Raw genomic sequence first — 23563 nt, 5'->3', positions numbered from 1 at the left:
TAAAGCAGATAAAATCTCTATAATACATTTAAACTTTGGACCAATGTTTGGTAGACATTTTTCCTGTAAATCTCTACCTAGTCTTTTAAAATGATTTTTAAAAAAGAAAATAGTAGGCTTCTAGCTCCTCTGAAGAAGATGACAGAGTGATAAACAGCAGGGAAACAGCCTCTCTGAGATTTGGTGTCCAGATGGAACAGAATATAGCAACGTGAAGAAGAGAAGGAGGGAAGTGGGTTTCTGGGACCTAGCAAGGATCTGAAATAAGAATTGAAGTGCATGGGAAGAGCAAGAGAGAGACTTCTACAAAGAAGGCAGCAAGTGATGGTTTCTCCCTGATCCTTAACTCAGTTTGTGGGAAGGGGAACTCAAACCTGCAGACACACTGTGCCTACCCCAAAGGCCTCTATGGAGAAACATCAGTTGAATGGAGCAGTGGACACAGCAGGCTGCTGTGGCTGGTGAGTTACTTAGATTCAGACATCCTCCTGGATAGGGCAATTGGCTGGTAGCCATCTTGGAGAGGGCCCAATGAGCTTGGAACTTAGAGCAGCTTCAGCGCTGGCTCCATAGGGTGAAGTCGAACTGAGTTCAAGTTGGCAGGAGGTCAAGGAGCCAAGTTCAAGCCAAGAGACACATGGGTTATTGAAGGCTGAACAAAACAGGCTCCAGCTTCACTGACAGAAACCAACCTGAGCTTCAGAACTAAAGGTCTAGGCTTGGTGGGATTATCCACTATGATGCCATAAATCTACAACTGTCTGGCTGAGATTAATCAACATGGATCTGGACTCTGTCTGCCCACTTTGTCTACCAGTGACTGCAGAGACATGCCTTGAAGAGGACTTTTTAAAATTTCTCTTATTTTCTTCTTTTATTTTCTTGTTTTTGTTTTGCTTTGTTTTCTTTTTTGATTATTTGTTCTTATTTTCATATAAGTGTGAACATTGTTTCTAGGTTTTTTTGTTGTTGTTGTTCTGTTCTTGTATTTATTTCTTTCTCTCTTGTCTTCTTCACCTGTTTCCCAAAGTTTGTGTAATCTGCCTTTGTTCTCCAGCCCTGCTTCTATTTTCTTCCTCTTCTTCTATTTCTCTTTTTCTTCCCCCAACATCTTTTAAATTTTCTCCTCTGTGGGTAAAATCACCATACGGAAGGCATATTTACTGTATACAATTTTCTGGTTTGTTTTAGATTTTGTTATATAACCACAAATCTGGTTCATATGGTTAAAGGTGGCAAGTTAATAGTTACTACCTTTTGTCGTTTTCTAGGCTGTATTTGATGCTGTCATTGTTGTTCATTGTACTACTTTGGTCAAGCTTACATAGCTGTTCTAATTGGTTGTTCTTCGTGGTGTGCTAAGACTGAGATTGCCTGTGGGTCATAAACAATACTATAGACCAAAGAACCAGGCGCTAGGCCAAATAGGCATTAACTTCTCATCCCTAATAAATTGAAGTAGTAGAATCTTGCAACAGACTCAAAACCCAAAAACCAGCTACACCTGGAAGACAGCTATAAGAAGTAGTCATTTCCTAAGGGTTCTAAATACTCACAATAAAGCTATGTGCTGTAAGCAGTTTACAAGCATCAACCCAGGAACTAAACTTAAAAAAAAAAAAAAAGAAAGAAAGCAAATGAGAAGACATTTAAGCAAGGTGCGACCCCAAACTTCCAGCTCACCAAAGGCAAACCCAGGGGGCGGTGAGGTGGAACAATTCAAAACCTATCCACCTGGTCTCTCTGAAGTGGTAACAGTAGAAGTAACAAAGCAGATGAATGAGGCTCTAGAAAAAAATCAAAGCAGAAGTAGTTTCTTAGATAACTAGAGATGGTGACCATAATGAAAGACATGATTAGTGACTCTAGAGCGGATACAGATTTAAAAAAAAATAGAGGAGCTTAGCAAAATGATGGAAACCATCAATGCCCAACATAGGAAAGAAATAGAATCCATGAAACAGATATCCAGGAGATTAAAAATTCCACTAAAAGTATATGCAGCAGAATTAGCCAATGTGAGTACAGAATATCAGATATAGAAGATAGGATTGTGGTTAGCAACCATGAAAAGAAAGGTTTTTTAAAGATAGCAAGGGGCTGGGGCCAGGGATTTAGTTCAGTGGTTCTCCCGCCTGCCTTGCAAGGGGAAGGACCCGAGTTTGATCCCTGGTACCAAAAAAATAAATAAATAAAAAATAGCAAGGGACCATAAAAAAAAATCAATCCAACAGCTGCTAGATGATGCAAAGAAGAATAACATAAAATTGATTGGAGTCAATGAAAAAGCAGGAGATGGCATGAATGACATGACCTGTTCATAGAAGTAATGGAAGAAAACTTCCCAAGCAGAGAAAAAGAATTTGACATACAGATAACTGAGGCATATAAAACTCCAATTACCCATGGTCAAAAAAAATCTATACCAAGACACATAACAGTCAAGATTCCAGAAATTCAACACAAGACTAGAATATTAAAAGCTGTTAGAAAAAAAGAAACAAATCACATATAAAAAAAGCTCATCAGAATCACAAGCAGACTTTTCAACACAAACCCTCAAGTCAAGGAAAGCTTGGAAAGAAGTATTTCAGCCCTAAAAGAAAGAAACCTCCAACCCAGATTAATGTACCCCGCAAAACTATCTTTCAAAATTGATGGAGAAATAAGATACTTCCATGATAAAGAACATGTGAAAAAATTCCTGACCACCAAACCAACACCCCAAAATGTTCTGAAGGATTCTAGAAAAAGAAAACAAGGACTACAACTCCATAAACCCAAATACTGAATTCACCAGGCAAGGCAAACGATTAAAGAGAGGAGAAAAAAAGGGAACCGACAACAGGAAAATAACATGACAAGGGTAAGTCAATACATATCAGTTATAACCATCAATGTGAATGGTCTCAATTCACCAATCAAAAGAAACAGACTGGCACAATGGATCAAGAAGCAAGATCCAAAAATATGCTTCATAGAAGAAAGACATTTGACTCAAAAAGAAATTCATAGACTGAAAGTCAGAGGATGGAAAATAGTACTCCATGTAATAGGAACCCAGAAAAAAGTAGGGGTATTCTATTTGCAGACAAAGTGGATTTCAAGCCAATACTGATGGAAGAGAGACAAAGAAGATCACTACATCCTTGTAAAGGGAACAATCCAAGAGGAAGACATAACAATCATTCATATATATATATAAAAAAAATACCAGCACACTTAATTATATAAAACATATTAACAGACATGAAAAATCAAATAAGCACTATATAGTTGTAATGGGGGGACCTCAATACACCGCTGTCATAAATAGACCAACTAAACAAAAAGCAACAAATATCAGAGCTGAACCAAACTTGTGAACAAATGGACTTAGTAGATGTCTACAGAGTGTACCACCCCATACTATCAAACTACACATTCTTGTCAGCTGCACATGGGACATTCTCCGAAAGAAACCACACACTAGCTCATAGAACATGCTTAAGTAAATGGAAAGGAATTACAGTTATCCCATGCATATTATCAGACCATAGTGAAATGAAATTGGAAATCAATGGGGAAAGAAACAACAAGAACTTCATAAACACATGGAAATTAAATAACACCCTCCTGAACAACCAATAGGACATAGATGAAATTAAAGAAGAAATTGGACCATTTCTACAACTGATAATGCCATACAACATACCAGAACTTATGGAACGCAGTGAAAGCTGTCCTACAAGTGAGATTGATAGTGGTAAATTCTCATATTAGATAAACAGATTGAGCTCAAACCTAATGATGAACTCCAAGCTTCTATAAATAGAGCAAGTCAAGCCCAAAGCTCATACGAGGGAGGAAATAATTAAGTTCAGAGCAGAAATTAATGCAATGGATACTAAGAAAACAGAAGAATCAATTAATTGAAGAGTTGGTTCTTTGAAAGCTTAAATAAAATTGACAAACCCTTAGCCAACCTTATCAAAAACAGGGAAGACACAAATCCACGCAATTAGGAATGAAAAGGGTGAAATCACAACAAATTCTGCAGAAATCCAGCTGATCATCAATACTTACTTTGAGAGCCTGTACTCTAAAAAGATGGAAAACACAGAAGAAATAGACAGATTCCTAGATACATATGAATTACCAGAGCTGAATCAGGAAGATATGAAAATCCTAAATAAACCAAAATCAGTTAATGAAATTGAAGATATAATTTAAAACCTACTGATAAAGCAAAGCCCAGGACCTGATGGATTCACTACTTCATTCTACAAGAAATTTAAAGACCTAATGCCACTACTTCTCAAACTCTTTAATGAAATTGAAAGGGAAGCAATACTCCCAAACTTACTCCTGGAACCCAAACCCGAGAAGGATCCAACCAAAAAAGATAACTACAGGATAATCTCCCTAATGAACATAGATGCAAAAATCCTCAATAAGATACTGGCAAACAGAATGCAGCACATGATCAAGAAGATTATACATCATGATCAAGTAGGAATCATTCCAGGGATGCAGGCATGGTTCAACATACCTAAATCAATAAATGTAATACACTATATTAGCGGAGCCAAGGACAAAAACCGTATGATCATCTCAATAGTTGCAGAAAAAGCATTTGACAAAGTCCAACACCCATTCATAATAAAAACTCTCCAGAAAATTGGAATGGATGGTCTTTATTTCAATCTGATAAAAGCTATCTGTGACAAATGAACAGTTAACATCATACTAAATGGACAAAAACTGAAAGCTTTCATTCTAAAACAGGAGCAAGACAAGGATGTCCACTGTTACCACTGTTATTCAGTGTAGTTCTGGCAACATTAGCCAGCGCAATTAGACAAGAGAAAGAAATAAAAGGAATAATGATAGGAAGGGAAGGAGTTAAATTATTATTTGTAGATGACCTTATATTCTACATAGAAGACCCTAAAAACTCCACCAAAAGAGAAGATCCCAAAAGCTCCACCAAAAGACATCTAGATGTGATAACCAAATTCAGTAGCATAGGTAGATACAAAGTGAACACTCAAAAATCAATAGTATTTCTGTACACAAATTATAAACTCATTGAGAAAGAAATTAGAGAAACACCTTTCACAATAGCATCCAAAATATTGAAATACCTGAGAATCAATCTAACAAAGGAAGTAAAAGCCCTTTACGTGGAAAACTACAGTACTCTGAAAAAAGAGATCGAAGAGGATACCAGAAAATCAAAAGATATTCCTTGTTCTTGGGTAGGAAGAAGCAATATAGTGAAAATGGCCATACTTCCATAAGTGTTATACAGATTTAATGCAATTCTGATCAAAATTCCAATAGCATATCACAGAATTTGAGAAAACAATCCTAAAATTCATTTGGAACAAGAAGAGACCTAGAAGAGCAAAGATAATTCTTGGCAACAAAGGCAAGGAAGGGGGCACCACAATCCCTGATTTGAAATTATACTGCAATTACTGTATTAAAAATAACATGGTACTTATTAGGAAAACAGAACTCAAATAAACAACCTAAGGCAGAACCTCAAGCTCCTAGGAAAAGTACAGCATAACAAACCCAAACCTCCTACAAGAGAGGAAATTATAAAGATCAGAGCAGAAATCACTGCAATGGAGACTAAGAACAATACAAAACAATCAATGAATCAAAGAGTTGGCTTTTTGAAAGAATAAATAAAATCGATAAACCTTTAGCCAACCTTATCAAAAAAAGGAAAGAAAAAACTCAAATCCATGCAATTAAGAATGAAAAAGGTGAAGTCACAACTGATCCAGCAGAAATCCAGAGGATCATCAATATCTACTTCAAGAACCCATACTCTAATAAAATGGAAGACACAGAAGAAATGGGCAGATCCCTAGAAACATATGAATTGCCAAAGTTAAATGAAGAAGATACAGAAATTCTAAACACCCTAATTACAATGAGTGAAATTGAAAATGTAATAAAAAATTTAGCAACAAAGAAAAGCCCAGGCCCTGATGGCTTCACGGCTGAATTCTACAAGACATTTAAAGAAGAACTATCACCATTACTCTTTAAACTCATCAGTGAAATTGAAAGGGAAGCAAGGCTTCCAAACACATTCCTGGAAGCAAGTGTTACTTTGATTCCAAAATCAGGGAAAGACCCAACCAAAAAAGAGAACTACAGGCCAATCTCCCTAATGAACATAGATGCAAAAATCCTCAATAAGATACTCGCAAACAATACAGAGGGTCATCAAGAAGATCATACACCCTGCCTGACCAAGTCAGATTTATCCCAGGGATGCAAGGATGGTTCAACATACTTAAATCAATAAATGTAATACACTATATTAACAGAGTCAAGGACAGAAACCATATGATCATCTCAATAGATGCAGAAAAATCATTTGACAAAATCCAACACCCATTCATGTTAAAAACTCAACAGAAAATTGGAATAGAAGGTCTTTATCTCAACATGATTAAGGCTATCTATGAAAAACCAACAGCCAACATCATACTAAATGGTCAAACACTGAAAACTTTCACAGTAAAATCAGGAGCAAGACAAGGATGCCCACTATCACCACTCCTGTTCAATATAGTTCTGGAAACATTAGCCACAGCAATTAGAAAAGAGAAAGAAATAAAAGGAATAAAGAAGGAAAGGAAGAAATGAAACTGTCATTATTTGCTGACAATATGATACTTTACATAGAAGACCCAAAAAACTCTGCCAAAAGACTTATAGACTTAATTGACAGATTCAGTAGAGTAGCTGGATACAAGGTCAACACTCAAAAACAATAGCCATCTTATACACAAATAACAGACTCACTGAGAGAAATTAGGGAAACAATTTTTTTTACATTGCATCCAAAAAAATGAAATATCTAAGAATCAGTCTAACAAAGGAAGCAAAAGACCTCTACACTGAAAACTACAGCACTCTGAAAAAAGAGATTGAAGAGGATATAAGAAAATGGAAAGACATCCCTTGTTCCTGGGTAGAAAGAATCAATATAGTGAAAATGGCCATACTTCCAAAACTGCTATATAGATGTAATGCAATGCCAATTGAAATTCCAACAATGTATTTCACAGAACTAGAGAAAACAATCCAAAAATTCATTTGGAACCAGAAGAGACATAGAATAGCAAAAGCAATTCTAGAGACATGGCAGGAGGTATAACAATCCCAAACTTGAAACTATACAACAAAGCTACTGTGATAAAAACAGAATGGTACTGGCAAAAAAAAAAAAAAGACCCAGACAAAGGAGCCAACCACCATCATTGGAGGAAAGATAGCCTATTTAACAAATGGTGTTGGAAAAACTGGATTTCAACCTGCCAAAGATTAAAACTAGACCCATATTTATCACCATGCACCAAACTAAGATTGAAGTGGATTAAAGATCTAAATATTCAAACAGCAACACTAAACTTGCTGGAAGATAAGTTAGGTAGAACTCTTGAAGACATTGGCATAGGAAAAGACTTCATGAACAAAACCTCAGTAGCATGGGAGCTAGCACAAACAATCAGCAATTGGGATCTCATCTTATTACAAAGCTTCTGCACTGTGAAAGAAATCACCAGCAGAGCTAAGAGACAACCTACAATGTGGGAAGAAATTTTTAGCAGCTGTACCTCAGACAAAGGACTACTATCTAGAATATAAAAAGAACTGAAGAAAATTAGACCCCCCAAATTCAAAGACCAAATTCAAAAATGGGCGTCTGAAATGAACAGACATTTCTCAGACAAAGAAGTAAAAACAGCGTATAAATATATGAAAAAATGTTCAACATCACTGGTCATTTGAGAGTTGCAGATGAAAACAACACTGAGATTCCACCTCACCCCAGAGAGAATGGCTGCTATCAAGAAATCAACTAATAACAAATGCTGGTGGGGGTGTGGGGTGAAAGGAACCCTTCTCCATTGTTGGTGGGAGTGCAGACTGATGCAACCACTGTGGAAATCAGTATGGAGATACCTCAAAGAACTAGGACTAGAGGTCCCATTTAACCCAGTTATTCCCCTACTGGGTATCTTCCCCAAAGAATTAAAAGAATCATACCACAGTGATATATGTGCACCCATGTTTATAGCGGCAGTTTGTAATAGTTAAAATTTGGAAACAACCCAAGTGCCCATCAACTGGAAACTGGATAAAGAAGATGTGTTTTTTTAGTAAAATGGAGTACTACTCAGCCATAAAGAATGAGAAACTAGAGACATTTATAGGTAAATGGATACACATTGAGGCCAAACTCTTTAAGTGAAATAAATAGGACACACATGTAAATACTGAATAGTTTCTCTAGTGTGAGAAACTGAAAGTGTAAATAAGGATTAAAATGAATAATTGATAATTTGAAATAGGAAGAAAAGGTCCAGAGGAGTAGGGGAAGTGGGAGAGGAAGGGGAAAGGGAAGAAGGGAAAGGAAAAATTATAAGAAAAGGAAAAAATGGAAACAAAGTCTTTGTAAATAGGGAAGAAGAGTGGAGGGGGTGAAGGGAGGAGAGGGAATGGGGAGAAAATAAGAACCAAGATATATCATGTACAGGTATAAGTACCTAATGATAAATGTAAATGTATTGTATACCTAAAATGTACCAATAAAAGAATTTAAGAAAAACAATAACATGGTACTGGCAAAACAACAGACCTAAGGTTCAATGGAACAGGTTAGAAGATGCAGAAACAACTCCAGACATACTCAGCCACCTCACCTTTGAGAAAGGTGCCAAACATCTTCACTGGAAGAAAGATAGAATATTTAATAAATGGTGTTGGAAAAACTGGATTTCCACATCCCGAAGAATTAAAACTAGACCCATATCTTTCACCATGCCCTAAACTCAAATCGAAATGGATCAAAGATCTAAATATTAAAACAGAAACGCTAATTATACTGGAAGATAGAATAGGTAGGACCCTTAGACATTGGTACAGGCAAAGACTTTATGAACAAAACCCTGATTGCACAGGAACTATCACAAAGAATCAACAACTGGGATCTTATTTTATTAAAAAGCTTTTTCACAGCAAAAAAAATCCACCTACAGTGTGAAGAGACAACCAACGTGTGTGAAAAAAATTTTACCAGCTGTTCTTCAAAGGACTAACATCTACAATATATCAAGAACTCAAAAAAAGACCCCCTCAAATTTAAAGATCCAGTCCAAAAATGGGCATGTGAAATGAATAGATACTTCTCAGATGAAGTAGAAATGGCAAATAAATATATGAGAAAATGTTCAACATCACTGTTCATTTGAAAGACGTAAATTAAAACAATGCTGGGATTCCATCTCACTCCAGAAAGAATGGCCATTATCAAGAAACCAGCCAATAACATGCTATGGGGCTGTGAGACAAAAAGGAACCCTTTTCCACTGATGTTGGGAGTATAGATTGGTGTGACTACTGTGGAAATCAGTGTGGAAATTATTTTTTTTTCCCCATTAAGTTTATTTGTACATTTTCGGTATAAAATACAGTTACATTCGTCATTGGGATCTTGTACCTTTACATGAATATCTTGGTTCTTATTTTTTTTCCCCTTCTCTTGCCCTCCCTTCACCCCCTCTACCCTTCCCTATTCGCAAAGACCTTGTTTCCATTTTTTTCCTCTTCTCATATTTTTTCCTTTCCGTTTTTTCTCTTCCCCTACCCCTCACAATTTCCCTGCTCTTTTAGACCTTTTCTTCCTGTTACACAATATCAGTTATACATTTTAAAAATTACAATATTAAGATCTAGGAGACATTACCACAGATTTTACAGAATTTAAGAGGATATAGAAAGCATATTACAAAAATCTGTTTTGAAATAAATTTGACAACTTCTAAGAAGTACCTTGGAAGACAAATTAATGAAACTAACTGTGGAGGAAATATAAAATTTGAATAGCACCTATTAAAGAAAGTATATTCCTAGCTTGAAAACCTACGTATATGACAACAGCAGGCTCATACACATTTTAACTGATAAATTATATCAAACATTTAAAGCAGAAAAAAGAAGGAACACTTCTCCCCTCATTTTAGGAACTCAACATTGTGCTAATCCTAAAACTGGATAAAGATAATAGAAGAAAAAAGTATGAACATAGATAGAAATTTGTTTAACAAAACAAACTATTGGACGTCAGATCTGGCAGGATGTAGAAAGTGGTTTTGTTATAGGGATAACAGTGTTGGTTCAGCGTTGGACGATCCACCCCCAAAAGTCATCATTTTAACAGAGGAAAGGAAAAAGCCATATGATCCTGTCACTAGTTGGAGAAAGAGTATTGGACTAAATTCTACATCTGTTCATGGTAAAAGCTATTGGGAGCCTAGAAGTAGAATAGAAACTTCTCAACAGATTAAAGACATGTACTCCATACTTCCAGCGAGAATGCCTTATATAAATGGAGAAGATACAATGCTTTCTCCTTAAGATGGGGAAGAAGGGCAGATATGCTTACTCTTTATCTGTCCATTAAACTTTGAAACCTAGTCCCCACCAAAATAGTCTGGCAATAAAATGACACAACTAGGATAGGATTGGCAAGGCAGAAGCAAAATCTTTATATGTAGATGAAATGATCATCTACAGAGAAAATACTAAGAAATCTCTAGGAGCCCCTAGAACTTCTACTTGAATTTAGCAGGATTAGAAAACACAAGGTATATATAAAAATCCAGGTCTGTGTATACTTCCTATAAATGAAGAATTGGATATTGAAATTTAAAGTTATGTAGGAGTACAAAGGAACTAGAAAAGTTAAAAACAAAAAGAGTGTTGTAAGATGTTTAGTACTTAATTTTAAGACTTCTTCTAAAACTACAGTAATCAAGGCAGTGTTGGTGTAAGGAAAGACATATAGATCATTTGAATAAAACAGAATCTATAAATAGAACCACACATATATGGTCCACTGAGGTTTGAAAGATTGTTTAACATTAGCATTTTATAAAATATAAATTCAATTCAAGAGCCCAGGAAGAGATAGTGTTTTCAGCAAATGGCACTAGAACACCTGGTATCCGTATATAAAAAATTAACCTCAACCCTTTTTTTCCATACATGAAAATAACTTGAAGGGATCTATGAACCTAAATAAGAAAGCCTAAAAGTAGAAAACTTTAAGAAGAAATTATAAGGGAAAATATTTATGAATTCAGGGTAGGCAAGAACTACCTAGGATACAAAAAACATGATGTATAAAAAAAAATTGATAAATGAGATTCCATCAAATTTAGAACTTTAAATGACATCATTAAAATGAAAAGTAGTCCTTAAACAGACCATATTTACAATACATATAACCTATGACCAGAGTATATAAAGAACTCTTACAGCTCATTAATAGACAACGCAATTAAAATGTACACATAAGAAGATGATGAATAGCCAGTATAGCACAAGGAAAGGTGTGCAACTCTAGAATCAAAAAAAATACTAATCAGTACAATAACAAGATTGAATTATACACTCATTAGGGAGATGAAGTTAAAAGTTTTAAAAGCCTTGTCATGACTTTTTCTTTTTGTTGGTTTGTGTTTAATTTGTCACACCCAATGGATTCATTCTGCTGGGTTTCCTGGGGTTGTAATCCTTATTGTCTTTTCCTAGGGTATTGTCTAAAATTTTTTGGAGTGCTGGTTTGGTATTCATGAAGTTTCTGAGGTGCTCTTTATCATGAAAGTATCTTATTTCTCCATCAATTTTGAAAGATAGTTTTGCAGGGTACATCAATCCTGGTTGGAGGCTGTTTTCCTTTAGGGCTTGAAATACATCACTCCAAGCTCTTCTTGCCTTGAAGGTTTGCATTGAGAAGCCTGCTGTGATTCTGATGGGCTTTCCTTTGTATGTGATTTGTTTCTTTTCTCTCACTGCTTGTAGAATTTTATTCTTCTGCTGGATTTCTGGAATCCTAACTATTATATGCCTATGTGTAGATTTTTTTTGATTAAAGCTAGCTGGAGTCCTACATGCCTCACTTATCTGAATGTCAAGTTCTTTTCCCCTCCTTGGGAAGTTTTCTGCCATCACTTCTGTGAACAGTTTTTTTATATCATTTGCACTCTCTCCTGTTTCTTCATTGACTCTGATCAGTCTTACGTTATTCTTTGCATCATCTAGCAGCTGCTGGATTGATTTCTCATGTTCCCTTACAATTTTAAAGCAATTTTTCTTTTCCTCCTCACTAATTGCAATCTTATCTTCTATATCTGAAATTCTGTCTTCACATTGGTTCATTCTGCTGCGCAGACTTTCCATGGAGTTTTTAATCTCTTGGAAATCTGTTTGTATCTGTTTAATGGATTCCCTTTGTTTCCTATGTTGGGATTCCATCAGGTTCCTCAGATCCTCTATTTTTTATCTGTGTCCTCTCTAGATTTATTAATCATGTCTTGCACCATGGGCAGTCTTTGCTGTTATCTGAGTAATTATTTCTGATTTCATTTTTCCCAGATCCTCTTTTGTTGCCAGTTCAGAGAGTCCAGGTGGTTGAGTATCAGATTGTTCCATCTCGTTTCCCTTTGGGGTTGCTGTAGGTAATCCAGAAGTCTGTTTTTGAGACTTGTTTACATGTCTTCTCATTTCCACAGGACGGGGTGCTTCTGGCACTCACGCGGCTCACCTTCTCTGCCCTAGGAACCTGGGATGGCAGCGGGGGAGCTTCCTTCCGGGTGCTGGGACTGGCTGAGCTTCTCTGCCCTAGGCGCCTTGGATGGAGGCAGGGAGCTTCCTTCCAGGTTCTGAGACTGGCTGAGCTTCTCTGCACTAGGCACCTGGGATGGAGGCGAGGAGCTTCCTTCCGGGTTCTGGGACTGGCTGAGCTTCTCTGCCCTAGGCGCCTGGGATGGAGGCGGGGAGCTTCCTTCTGGGTTCTGGGACCTGCTGAGCTTCTCTGCCCTAGGAGCCCAGGATGGAGGCAGGGAGCTTCCTTCTGGGTGCTGGGACTGGCTGAGCTTCTCTGCCCTAGGAGCCTGGGATGGAGGTGGGGAGCTTCCTTCCAGGTGCTGGGACCGGCTGAGCTTCTCTGCCCTAGGAGCCTGGGATGGAGGTGAGGAGCTTCCTTCCAGGTGCTGGGACCGGCTGAGCTTCTCTGCCCTAGGAGCCTGGGATGGAGGCGGGGAGCTTCCTTCTGGGTGCTGGGACCGGCTGAGCTTCTCGCCCCAGGAGCTGGAAATTCTTCTAAAAACTAAAACTGGAAGTTCTCTTTGACCCAGCTATTCCCCTTCTTGGTATCTTCCCAAAAGAATTAAAAGCATCATACTACAGGGATATATATGCACACCCATGTTTATAGTGGCACAGTTTGTAATAGCTAAATCTTGGAAACAACCCCGATGTCCATCAATTGACAAATGAATAAAGAACATGTGTTTTTTTACACAATGGAGTACTACTCTGCCATAAAGGATAAGCTCAAGACATTTCTAGCTAAATGGATGCACCTTGAGACCATATTCTTAAGTGAAATAAATTGGACACACATGTTTACTGCATTGTTTCTCTGGTGTGAGAAACCAAAAGGGTAAATAAGGACCAAAATGTGTAATAGATCTTGGGAAATGGGGGAAAAAAAATGCTGAAACGAGAAGGTGAACAAGGGAGGTGGGACAAGGAAAGGAACGGACAGGAAAAAAAGGAATAGAAGGAAAAAATTGAAACAAAGCTTTTGTAAGTAAAGATGGGAAAGATAGGTTGAATGGGGGGATGGGAAAAAATAAGCAAAATAAATCATGTAGAGGTACAAATTCCCTATGATGAATGTTATCATCATCTATATCTAAAATGTACCAATAAATGTTTAGCTTCAAAAAAAAAAATATCAGGCTGGGGATTTAGCTTAGTGGCACCGTGTCTGCCTCACAAGTCCAAGGTCCTGAGTTTGATCCCCGGTACCACCAAAAAAAAAAAAATGACATCTTTTTCTTATAGTAAAATGTATAATCTTTAAGTTGTTCAGGGATTTGATTGTATTATGTCAAATATTTGCTAGATTTCACCTTAATATTTGAGAGTTTATATCTTGAAGTCCCTGAAAGTAATATTTCTTGGTCCATTTATCTCAAATCAGGCTGTTACTTTACTGTCTTATAGTAAATAAATTCTAAAAAGGACAGTATTACATGTCCAAACTTTTCAAGGAGTAGGAGCACAAAAATAAGTGATTAGTCTTTGATGTAAAAATTTTCGAGCCTTTTGAAATCAGGACGCTTTTCAACTTTAACCAGTAGTGGCTTAGGTTTAGGCTTTCTTAAGACTACTAAGTTAGTTACCACTTGTCCACCTGCTTCTGTTTCCCAAAATGTTATTTCTATTCCCTCCTCTTACAGTTTTAAATTTATTTTTTCCCCACTACTTCCTTATCCCCCTTTCCTCTCCTGCTCCCCTTCCTCTTCCTCTCTCTTCTTATTTCTCTTTCACTTTTGCAATACTAGGAATTAAACTCAGGGCCTTTGCACTGATCTACATAGCCAGCCTTTTTAAAATTTTCATTTTGAGACAACATCTTGGTAAGTTGACTAGGCTAGGCTTGAACTCATGGTTCTTCTGCCTTAGTTGAGCTCCCAGAATGATGGGGAAAAAAATTTTTTTTTCTACTGTTTTTGTGGGATTTGAGGGAGAATCAGTATGTGCATGTTCAACCTGACATCTTTACCAAGAAATTACAAATTCGAAGTTTTAATTACCTAAAATTTCTAAGGTTTTAGTCACCCTGAATGTGCTTCAGTTTGCTGATCTTTTCAAAAGTTGCATGCATATGTGTGGGTGGTTTGCCTCAAATGAACACTCACGTGCTTTCATTAACTATGCAGTTTTCTCAGTCACTCTTCCTGCTTTTTAAAAAGTTTTCAAGCTGGGCGCAGAGGTGCAGGTGTGGCAACCCATGTATGTGGTCCCAACTACTCCACCTGAGGCAGGAGGATAATCTCTTGAACCCAGGAATTTAAGGCCAGCCTGGGCAACATAGCAAGACCTTATCTCAGGAAAACAAAAATCTAAAAGTAAAGTAATATTAGTTCATTTTTTAAAAACTGTCATTTTTATGTATGGAATCTGATACATATTTATTATGAAAAATTCAAGCAGTACAGATGTATATGTAGTATAAAGTCATCTCTTCTTATACTCACCACATCTCCAAAAATGATCATTGTTCTTAACTTGGTGTTTAGCCTTTTAGACTTTTTAAAATATATTTAAATGTATATAATGTACATTTTAAAAAATGGAGTAATAGGTATAGTGCTTTGAGCTTGAGTCTTTTCATGTAACTGTGTTTTCCCATATGAAGATGTATATACTTCATTCTGAGAAGTGGCACAGCATAGTGCTCAGTATTAGGACTCTAATGTGAGACTTAAGAATGGTGCCTGATGCATATTAGGTGCTTGTGACAGCCATTAACTAACTGCATTTGAGGTTGTGGTTATATAGTATTCATGGTACCTGTGCTGACATTTAGGTTGTTTGTAATTTCTTATTACCAAGTAATTTGGTAATTCGGTATTTTTAGCAAGAACAGTGTTGTAAATATCCTGGTACATTCATAGTTTTTGTTTGTTTGTTTGTTTTTTGGTACTGAGGATCGAACTCAGGTCCTTGCACTTGGGCAGCAGGCAGTGAAACCACTGAGCTAAATCCCCAGCCCAACATTCATGTTTTTTAACTCGTATATTTATTTCTACAGAATAAATTTCAACAAGTGAAATTTTGGATAGAATAGTATTTATATTCATAACTTTGGTTTTACAATTTCTTCTCAGAAAAGATTGAACCACTTTATAGAACCAAAAGCAGTATGTGAAAGTGTTTCCTCATCAATGCTAACTATGTAAATGTCTTAATCTTTGTGAGTCAAGGTAATATACTCATCTCTTGAAACTTCAAAATTTTGTGATTTAGATTTCAGTGTGTAATATTATCATAATCCACAAGGTGGTGCTAATTTTTTGAGAATCTATTTACAGGTAAAGATTGACAGATACTGTTAAAAAGTACTGTCCCAGTGAGCTATCTCAAGAGAGATTTTGGGGTGTACTTACTTAGTAAAGATTATTCCTTCATTTGTAGAGCCTAATATTTTCCAAAATATGGATTAGATTGTAAGATTAAATGTCATGTGATTATCAATATATCACATACATAAACATCTGATTGTTACAATGGCTTAAACACATATCATACATAATAAAAGTATATATAAAGTACTGTAAGAACATTGGATTCCTGTTCCTTTTAAAATTTTATTTTTGGGGCCAGGGATTTAGCTCAGTGGTTTCTCCGCCTGCCATACAAGCGCAAGGACCCAAGTTTGATCCCCGGTACAAAAAAAAAAATTTATTTTTATTAATACGTGTTTGCGGTATGTAATGATTAAATGCGTCATAGAGTAGGTCCATGTACATAACACATCTCTCTCCCCTCCATCTCCTGCTCCCTTCTCATTTTGCAAAGATCCTTCTCCCTGTTTCCTATTCTGTCTTTTGATTTACTCTTTAATTTATTTATACTTTGGGTTTCTCATATAAGAGAAACCATATAAACTTATAGTCTGATTTATTTTACTTAATATTATGGTCTTAACGTGGATCCATTTTCCTACAGATGACTCAAATTTATCCTTTATGACAGAGTAACATTTTCTTTATCCTTTCATATGCTGATGGACATATAGGCTGCTTCCAAGACTTGGCTATTATGAATTGTGCTGCTATAAACACGAGTTTATGCATTTATCACTGTAATAGGATGTCTTTAATTCTTTCAAGAACATACCTAGAAGGGGAATAACTGGTCAAATAGAATTTCTAGTTTTAGTTTTGTGAAGAATCTCTATACTAATTTCCATAGTGGCTCTACTAGGTTATATTCCTACCAGTAATGTAGAAAGGTCCCTTTTTCACGCAACCTCTGTGGCATTTTTAATTGTTTGATTTCTTCGTGATAGCCATTCTTTCTGGGGTACAATGGAATGTCCGTGTTCTTTTAATTTGCATTACTCTAATGACCAGAGATGTTGAACATTTTTCATCTATCTGTTGGCCATTTGTACTCCTTCTGGGCAGTATCTGTTCATTTCAGTTGCCTATTTTTTGAATGAATCTTTCATTTTTCAGGCTCTATTTCTTTTTAGTTCTTAGTATATTTTAGATATTAGTCTTCTGTCCAGGGAATAACTGGCAAAAATTTTGTTCCATTCTGTAGGTTGAATCTTCACTGTGTTGGTCATTTCCTTTGCTGTGCAGAAGCTTTTTAATTGAATATAATTCCCTTTGTTTATGATGTTATTTCTTGTGCAAATTGGGGTTCTGTTCAGAAAGTCCTTACTTATGTCTGTGTCTTCAAGAGTTTTACCCATTTTATCTTTCAGCAGATTATTTCTAATATTTAGATCTTTGATGTATTTTGATTTTAGTTTAGTACATGGTGAGATACATGGGTGTAGATTCAATGTTTTGCATGTGGATAGCCAGATTTCCCAGCACTATTTATTAAAGAGGCTATATTTTCTTCAGCATATGTTTTGCCCCTTTTCAAAGAACAGATAGCTGAATGTATCTAGGGTTGTTTCTGCATCCTCTATTCTTTTCCCTTGATCCACAAGTTTTTGTATCAGTACCAGCTATTTTTATTGCTGTAGCTTTGTAATATAATTTGAAGTCTGGGTTGTGATGCCTCCCAGTTTGTTGTTGTTACCCAAGACTGTTTTGCTGTTCTCGGTCTCTTCTGGTTCCATATGAATTTTAATTTTGTTTTGTCTAGTTTTGTAAGGAATGCTGTTTAAATTTTGATTGGAATTGCATTAAACCTACATATCACTTTTGAAATTATGACCATTTTGACAATATTGGTTCTGCTTCTGCAGGAGCAAGGGATATCTTTGCATTTTCTGATGCCTTCTTTGATCTCCTTTTCAGACTACTGTAGTTTTCATTGCAGAGGTCCTTCACTTACTTGGTTAATTTAATTCCTAAGTATTTAATTTTTCGTGATGCTATTTTGAATGGTATTTTTCCTAATTTCTTTCTCAGTGGGTTCATTATGGTGTGCAGAAATGCCATTGATTTGTTTGTTAATTCTGTATCTTGTTACTTGCTGAATTTGGTGATTAATTCTATGAATCTGTTGGTGAAATTTTTTTGATCTTTCAAAGGATCATGTCATCTGCAAATAATGATAATTTGACTTCTTCCTCTCCTGAATGTAGTCCTTTAATTTCTTTCTATTGCCTGTTTGCTCTGGCTAATGTTTATTATATTGAACAAGACTGATGATAGTGGACAACCTTTTCTTGTTCCTGATTTTAGAGCGAAAGCTTTCAGTTTTTCCCCCATTTAATATGATGTAGGCAGTAGGCTTGTCATATATGGCTTTTATTTGGTTGAGATAAGTTCCTTTTATACTATTTTCTTCAGTTTTTAAAAAAAATCATGGATGGATGTTGGATTTTGTCAAAGGTTTTTTTTCTGCATCTATCAAGATGATCATGTGATTTTTCTTTTCTTCTCTTTATGTGTTGAGTTATATTTATTGATTTGTTTATGTTGAATCATCCTTGCATCCTTGGGATGAAGCCTGCTTGGTCATGATGTATGATCTTTTTGATGATTTGTTGCATTGTATTTGCCAGTATCTTGTTAATGATTTTTGCATCTATGTGCACTAAAGAGATTGGCCTATAGTTGTCCTTTTTGGTTGGATCCTTGTCTGGTTTTGGAATCAGGATAATGTTAGCTTTTAGGAATGACTTTGAGAGTACTTCTTTCATTTAGATTTTATTAGAGTTTGAGGAGTATTGATGTTAGATCTTTCCTGAAGTTCTTGTAACATTTGGCTGTGGATCCATATGGACCTGGGCTTTTCTTAATTGGTAGGTTTTTCTGTACTTTTTCAATTTCAGTGCTTGTTATTGGATAATTCAGGGTTGCAAATCTTTGTTTAGATTTGATAATTCATATGTATCTAGGAATCTGTTTCTTCTGAATTCTGCAATTTATTGGAGCACAGATTTTCAAAGTAGTTCTTAATAATCTTCTGAATTTCCATGATGTCAATTGTAATGTCAACTGTTCTAATTGCATTGATTTGGGTCTTTCCTTTTTCCAAAAGATTGGCTAAGGGTTTGTCTATTTTGTTTCTTCTTTCAGAGAACCAGCTCTTTGATTCATCGATACTTTGTATTGTTTTCAGTCTCCATTTCATAATTTGTGCTCTAATCTTTTTTTTTTTTTTGGTACCAGGGATCGAACTCAGGTCCCTGCGCTTGCGAGGCAGGCGGCGGAACCACTGAGCTAAATTCCCGGCCCTGTGCTCTAATCTTTATAATTTTCTTCCTTTTACTAGCTTTGAATTTGAATTGTTTTTCTAGGACTTTGAATTGCATCATTAGGTTATTTATTCGGGCTTGCTCTGTTTTTGTGATGTGGCCATTCACAGCAATAAACTTTCTCTTAGGACTGCTTTCATTGTGTCTCATAAGTTCTGATATGTTGTACTGACATTATTGTTTGATTCTGGGAACTAATTGTTCTGATTTCTATGGGGTGACCCACTGATCTTTTAAGAGTATATTGGTTAATTTTTATTTGTTTGCATAATTTGTGTGGTTTCTTTTGCCATTGATTTCTAGTTTCCATTACACTACAGTCTGATAACATCAATGGGATAATTTTGATTCTTTTGCATTTAAATTAGCATGCTTTATGGGCTAGTATGTGTTCTATTTTGGAGAAAGTCCTATGTGGTTCTGAGAATAATATGTGTTGCATTGTTCTTGGGTGGACACTGTGTACATATCTGTAAGTGTGGTTCAACTCTGATATTTGTCTAGTTGAACTGTTTGTAAGTTTGGGGTATTGAAGTCTATCACTATTAATTGTGTTGATGTTTTTCTGATCTTTTCTGTCCAGTACCATTTGCTTGATGAAGTTGAGTGTGCTGGTGTATGGTGCATATATATTTATAATTGTTATCTCTTTCTATTGAACTGTTCCCGTAACACGTTCATAATGGGGCTCTAATTTGTATGTCTTGCTGCTGGGCATGTCTGATCTGAATTCCATTGTCTGATGTTAAATAGCTAACCACTGGTGGCTCAAGCTGGTGGGAATATGTTAACCAATATGCAGTGACCTTCTTTGCCTCTTCTGATGAGATTTGGCTGAGTCTACTTTGAATATAGGATAGCTATTCTTACTTGATTTCAGGCCCCCTTGCATGTTATATTGTTCCCTGTCTTTTAATTTTCACTCTATAAATTTCTCTTTATATTAAATGTGCTGCTTGTTGTATACAGCATATGCTTGGGTTTTATTTTATTTTATTTTTTATCACTAAAAACATTTTATTGGGATTAAATGCTATATTTATGGTTGTGTGAAATTTTTAAGTCTTAAAGCCTCTTAACATAATCATGTATATTTATGTACAAAACACATAAATTTTACTTTATTTAAAACATATGAAAGAGGTAATTCCAAAATCACACTAAACATAATAAATATAGAACTTGCTTTGTTAAAAATCTACAGTATATATTCAAGTAAAGGCTACACTTCCAATGCCAACTATATTCAGGACAAAAATTAAACATTTACAATAATCAATTTCCTAAAAGTGCTATTTTTAGTGCCTATAAAGAGGAAACTCATTCTAGTGCTTTTGTTTCCATCCAAACCTCTATATATTCCTTTATTCACAGAGCCAGATGGTTCTGTTACTAAAAATACATACCCAAAGCTTTTATATCCTCTTACATAGATTTAGCATTTCAGCTCTTTGGGGGAAGACAGGGAAGTCCAAACAAACAACTCAGACCATTCTTAATTTATCAGAAATGACTCACTTTATGACACACCCTGTTTCAACTTCGATGAGACAAATTTGATGAATATGTTAGTGAAAAAAGTTCCCATCCACACATCTAAGGTAAGTCATCTTTTTCTACATTAGAATTTGTGTAGGTCAAAGAGCATCCACTGTAACAACCTTCCTGTAATCTAGGCCTGGATGCCAAGCTCCACGTCTGATTGGTACATTCTCTTCAGACCTGATTTGGTTTCATTTTTTTCAGGAGTTATATCCAGCACATTGACTGAACTATGTTCAGATACACAGGAACGTGTCTGGCAAAAGTCTGAAGTAGGAAGAAGGCAGAGACTTGTCATTTTAGATGTACACATTGGAGACCCATGAGACACACTGTGAGGCTTCTTTTGCTGTGGCCTTGAGTGCACTGTAAGATTGTCCCGATCAGCACTTCCTGGGAAAGCACTGAACAGTTTCACATTTTCTGAGTTCTGGTGGTCAAAGGTAGTCATATTTAAAAACTATTGCTTTAACCAACAGGCTTGCTCTTCTTCAAATGCCTTTCTCTCCAATCCTAAGCAAATAGCTGCTTCTGTAAAGCTTCATCTTTCTCAAAATTCTTTTTTTGCTCTTTAAAAAGGGACCATTCTTCTTTAAAGTGTTCCTTTTCTTCCAACAATTAACAGTCTTGTAATAGTGAAGTAGTATCATTATCACACGCAGTAGCGAGCTGCAGGTGTAAAAGTTGCTGATGCATTTTAATCATTTCTTTACATTGTTGAATTTCTAACTCTAGTTTCTCAGTTTCTTGTTCATGGTCTTGTCTTAATATTACATCTTCATTGTTAAAACCTTCTAAGCGTACCTTTGAAACTTGGCTGTCAAGTTTTTCTACATGACTTTTTAAAAAATTCTCCACTGTTTTCTGATGCTGTTTGTAAGTTGCTCTCTCAGTTTCACAGGAAAGGTCTCACATGCTTTCTCTACTCAGTTCCCCAGCATCTTCTTCAACATCAGAGATAACAGTTCCTGTACTTTCTTTTCTTCCTTTTTTTTTTTTTCCTCAACAAAGCAAGGTTTTACTTATGCAGAAGGGTTGGAGTGTGCTCTTAGCATGAGGTAACAGCCAGTTCCTGTACTTTCATCTGCTCTTTCTCTAGGTTTCTTCTTTTGGGGAGAAAGAAGAGAAATCATTTCCTTTTTCATTTGCTGAAGAACCTTCTTCAGTTCAACATTTTCCATTAGGATTTGTTTCTGACGGTATTCATAATCATTCAAGAGAATTTTATACATTTCATCTTTGTTCCTGGCTTCTGTTTTACCAGTCCTTCAGGAGCTCCATTTTCCATCTGTTCTGCCCAGGTAGTTTAAAACTTCAATGGCTATTTTTTTTATCCCTTTTGTTCATAACAAGTTGATGTAGACATTCTTTTAATTTATTATAGTCACACTCTTTTCTTTTCATATCGTGATTATACTGAGTAGCTCGATTTGCAATGATATTTTGTAAATTTTGTACCTTATCCTTCTCATTTTTCAGTAGCCAATGCAAATTCCTGTTCTTGCATTGTAACTGTCTGTCTCTCTCCTGGAGCCCAATAATTCCCCTCCTGGAAGTTTCCAGTTGTTCCTTAAGTTTTGCATAGCAGCTCTGAAGATGGTCCATATCACCTCCCAGTTTCAGATTTTGTTTCCACATTTTCCTAAGCTAAAAGTTCTCCCACTGAAGTACAGGTAGCTCATTCATACAATTTAAAACAGCAACTATATTGAATTCTCTCTTTGCTTCTTTACTTTTGGGTTCGTCATACAATGAAGGAAACCCAAAAGTAGTCAATTCCTGATCAAGATATGAAATGCTTCATTCAATATTCTCTTCTGTGCAGAAGGCACTGAAAAAGCTGTGTACATTTTTTGATAAAAGTATTGAAGAACATAGCACTTGCTATAAGTATAAACTTGATGGAGACATCTTTGTTTCTGAGGTATATTGAGAGATATTTTTGCTTTCTGCGCACAGACCTGGATCTGTAATAGTCATCCAATCTTCCATAGCAATTTCCAGAGCCAGAGTACCTGAGGAACTAGTTCAGCACTAAGACATGTAGGTAGCCAGCTCCTGTCACTCTTCTATGTAGGCATCTCTGTCATGTGCGGGGCGGGGGGTTGGTGGGTGTGTCACTGCTCACAGCTCCCTCACGCGTCTCCCGAAGCCCCGTGGGCCAGCACAGGCTCCGCTGAGGCTTCTGCCTACCTGCGGACATGAGCCCTTGGCTTTTATTTTTGATCCAATCTGTGAATCTGTGGGATTTGAGACCATTCACAGTGGGAGTTATTATTTGAAGTTTTATCTCAATCCTATTGTTATGGTTTGGGTCAGGATGTCCCCCCCAAAGCCTCATTTGGTCAAATAGCTGAATCTGCAATGTGTGATGCTGGGATTAAGGGCGTATGATTACTAAACCACTACACATAAGTGGTTTAGCACTGCCCTACTCCCAATAGTCTGGATGAGATAACCGAGGCAGAAAGACACTATTAAGGTCTCTTGTTATCTTTGCTGCCTTGTGTGAGGCATGTTTTTCTCTTCAATGCTTGTTTGCCACCCCAGTCTCAGAGCCAGCTGATTATGGACTGTAACCTCTATGAACTGTAAGCCAAACAAACCCCTTCCCTTTCAACTTTGGGTGTCAGGTATTTTGTCTCAGCAACAAGAGAAAAGTAACTAACATACGGTAATCATTGCATTATTTTTGTT

At 36.3% G+C, this 23563-nt stretch overlaps 1 protein-coding gene and 1 pseudogene across 4 annotated transcripts in view; one reads left to right on the top strand and one right to left on the bottom strand.

Moving 5' to 3' along the window:
* Ift74 (intraflagellar transport 74) overlaps positions 1 to 23563 on the top strand; it is a 117463-nt gene that overhangs the window by 51397 nt on the left and 42503 nt on the right. The window lies entirely within an intron of this gene.
* Positions 20921 to 22891, bottom strand: LOC101709075 (afadin- and alpha-actinin-binding protein-like; annotated as a pseudogene).

The sequence above is a fragment of the Heterocephalus glaber genome, unplaced genomic scaffold (genome assembly GCF_053883595.1).
Source record: "Heterocephalus glaber isolate CG9 unplaced genomic scaffold, H.glaber_assembly_v1.0 deba00001481, whole genome shotgun sequence".
NCBI classification, from domain to species: Eukaryota; Metazoa; Chordata; class Mammalia; order Rodentia; family Bathyergidae; genus Heterocephalus; species Heterocephalus glaber.
Note: the sequence above shows the minus strand (reverse complement) of the source record. Positions and strands in the feature narration are given on the sequence as shown.